The 3,869-nt window shown below is 38.7% G+C and overlaps 1 pseudogene; it reads right to left on the bottom strand.

Annotated features, from left to right (window-relative positions):
• Positions 1-592: 592 nt before the first annotated feature.
• On the bottom strand, positions 593-1,648 carry LOC133240141 (large ribosomal subunit protein mL53-like; annotated as a pseudogene).
• Positions 1,649-3,869: the final 2,221 nt, after the last annotated feature.

Here is a 3,869-nt window from a genome sequence, read left to right on the forward strand (position 1 = left end):
AAGAAACAAGAGCACTAGAACTTAAGATGTGAGACAAAAAGAAGAAACAGCTTACCTAAGAGACGAAGACTTAAAGGGGCAATGCATAATATCTGTAATGGTAGAACTGTGAGGCAAAATTGAAGGAATAGTGTTTGTTTTGCAAATACAAATGACCTATATGAAAATTAGTCATGCTTAATGTCATAGAAACACCCTCGGTCCCTAAGACAAATATGACCTCACTTAGTGCAAATCCCGTAATACTGGAGTATTCAGCAATGAATATACTGTCATTGATCTTTCTTATTTTAGGCAAAATAATTAAGATTATTATTTTAGGCAAATGGTCTTATTTTAGGCAAATGAGTTAATTTTACCGAAATGGTGATAAATCATTATTTATCAAATAATTAATATTTTAAAATATTATGTCTCAATTTGTCTTTTCCTTCTCGGACTAAAGATAGTACATGCATTATCAAATAATTAATATTTTAAAATAAATATTATGTCTCAATTTGTCTTTTCCTTCTCGGACTAAAGATAGTACCCCACTGAGAAACTACCTAAGGGGAATTTTGACACTCCGAGTGTTTCTGTCGAGAACATATTTTTTTTTTTCCACAGATCATGTAGTATTTATTTTAAAAATAGGCATATAGGAGTACCCCTGCAGTTCAAACCTGCCGTTGTTCAAGGATCATTATAGACAGTATGCAAGATTTATTTTGGACAAAAAGTGTTGCTGGAATTTGGCGAAAATTGGTAGTAGGTACCCTGACTATATAGCACAGAACTTAAGATTAGAGCCCAACAGAAATATAGGATTTAACCCAAGAGGACAGTTCAAGTCATGACAGAAGACAAGATGCCCCAAAAATAAGAGAAAGGAGAGTAGTACTCCTTTATGGTTAAGACAAGGGACCCGAGAGGAAGAGAAGTTCCACAAGGAGTGAATTAAGAGTGGCAAATGCGACTGAAATGGAAAGACGAGGGCTGAGAAAACAGCATTTCTAATAGAGTAAGAGGTACCTTGAGTAGTGGAAGGAGAAGCCAAATTCAAAAGGGTTAAGCAGTGAGTGATGGTAAGAAACTGAAATAAATTCAAATTTGTCCGCACCCCTCGTCTTTCCTCGTCCCAGAAACACTGGTTAAGTTTGTAGTCACAGGCCTCTTTTCTTTTTTTTGGCGTTCTGTGGCCCTCCAGATAGTGATATAAGTAATTAAGTTCTTCTTAAATAAGTGTCCTTCGCAGTCTTGGGTTAAAATCTGTTGACTGGTCTCTTGTGTGCTGTCAGCGCCCGGTACTGGCGCTAGGCTTGTCCCCGCGCGCCGCGGCGCCCCTGGCCTGGATGTGGGAGGCCAAAGCAGGGAGCATTTCCTGGGCGGTCGGGTGAGCGCCGCGCGTAATCAAGCGACGCCCGTCTCCGAAAGCACGTCCACGCAAGGCTGGGAGCCGTCGTGCTCACGTCCGCAATCACTGAGCAGCTGAGGTTCGTGGAGCGAACTTTCTCGCTGCTCACCGCCTGGAGGAAGGTCCTCGTCGATTCCACGTTCTTCTCAAAGGGGCAGAACTGAACCCGAACCTGCTTGACCGAGCGGAGCCCGAGACGAGCCAAGGCCGCCGCCATGGTGACATCCGCCCCGAGAACATATTTAAATAATACACAAGCCAACTTTCAAATTCATTTACTGTTATAGTGCTATCTGGATATACTTTGTCTTTTGGAATTTTCCGAGAATATTTGCCATAGGTATTTGACTCTTCAATTTCTTTTAAAATTAAGTTCTGTTATTGTTAGTGGATCCCAAGGAGAAATAAACCACCATTTAAATTACAAAACTTTTTAGGCAGCACATAAATCATTGGATTTTCAAGGTACTTTGATTACTTTTCATTTAATAGCCTAAATGAGGATATTTCATTACTTCCTAAAAAGAATATTAAAGTTACACAAACTTAAAATTATTTAATTTAACTTGTGGGGGGAAAATGCTTGCCAAATGCCATAAATATCAGGTTTCTGTGCAGCCTGAATGCAAAATAAGGAGGTTTGAATGAGAAGCTTGAGGTGTTGCTGAGGAAAAGCTCATGGCTAAATATAGGACAGGTGGACGGCCAATGAAAGAATCTGGAAAGGGAGTTTGTGATAAACCACTCACAAGGCATCCTGGGTCTCCCAGCTAGGCAGTAGGAGAGAAGGAAGGATCCCAAGTGTTGGGTGATGGAATTAAAGAACTATTAATAATTCAGTGAGTAAGCTGCTTTCCCTGGAGAGCAGGTGTGTACCGAAAAGTCCTAATCTTCAAGACTAGAAGCAAGAACTCACTTAATTCTAATGTGAAAGGAGAAAGAACATGACAACAGGATTCTTTAAAAAAAAAAATCTCTAGATCCTCAGCCTTGGAGAGTTTCTCAGATATTCCTAGAGATGTATCTAGAAATATTTAACCAGAAGCTTGAGGTCCTAGGGACCAAGTTCCCTTCTGAGCAGACAGAGGGCAAGCTTATTAGCCAACAGAACTTAGGTTGAAGGTTGAACTCCGGTCTCAGTGACAAACTGTACTGAAAACCAATAGCAAGGCTGTTAATTGATAGAGAAATCAGATTTTAATGGAGATCACACATCTGTTAAATAGAATACCTCAATTTTACATTATTTTTTTCTGTTCTTATTTTTTAATCTAATTATCTGAAAGCAAATACTAAAGGCTGATGATGTCTGTATATGGGGCAAAGGGTCAACGTGATGTTTTTCAATGTTTTTTCTTTCTATCCGCTATTTTGTATTTAAGGTGAAAATTGCAAATGTTTGAAATAAATAAGTTCTAAAAATAAAACCAATAATGATAATTGGGTCCAAATACCAGCAGCTCCCTGATGCTGGGAAAGATCAAAGGCAGGAGGAGAAGGAGACAACAGAGGACGAGATGGTTGGATGGCATCACTGATTCAATGGGCGTGAGTCTGAGCAAGCTCCGGGAGATGGAGAAGGAAAGCCTGGCATGCTGCAGTCCTTGTGGTCACAAAGAGTCAGACACGACTGAGTGACTAAACAACAACATAGAAGCTCAGACACACAAGTGCAGTAAAAGAAAGCAGGAATGATGAAGAGACCAACTGGATCTCAGATGGATACCCGGAGGCTTGCCCCAAAGTATACCAGGCATAAAATTCTAGATTTGTATATGCCACCAGGCCTGGTTCTTATTGACTCATGAACTGACTGATTTTCATTGCTAGTAAAAAAAAGGCAGGGATTCATGATATAGTTTTATTATTTAATAATTCATATTAATTATCAGAGCATTTGAAAACTACACAAAAATATACAAAGAAAATAAATACTCCATAATTCTGCAATTCAGAGATGAAACCAACACCATTAAACTCTGGTATTTATTCTTTTAATACATTTAATATTCTACATGCACACATACACAGATCTCATTATTGCAAAAATAGGAAAATCCATTGCATACTCTTCGTAAAATGATGACATTGTTGTGATTGCATATTTAGTTGTCTCTCCTACTAAGGAGGCAGGAAAAATACCTAGCTTACCATCCATCGGTTTCCTACTTCTGAGCATAATACCTAGCACAGGAAGATAGACATAATGCCTACATCTAAGTTTTTTAAATAAATATGCCAAATCGCCCCGTGGCAGTTGTACCAACTTTAAAACCCACAAGCAATTACACGAAATTCATTTCCCTTTTCGTCCTTCACAAAACTGCGTCTTAGGACTTTTTAAGAATCTTTGCCATAGTGATGGGATGAATTTGTCACTGTTTTTCTGTATTTGTATTGCTAAGCTATTAAGCTTGATTAATTTTCATAAGGGTCATTGGAATTTGCTAAATAAACATTACCCCTTCAATGA

The sequence above is a fragment of the Bos javanicus genome, chromosome 27, assembly GCF_032452875.1.
Source record: "Bos javanicus breed banteng chromosome 27, ARS-OSU_banteng_1.0, whole genome shotgun sequence".
NCBI classification, from domain to species: Eukaryota; Metazoa; Chordata; class Mammalia; order Artiodactyla; family Bovidae; genus Bos; species Bos javanicus.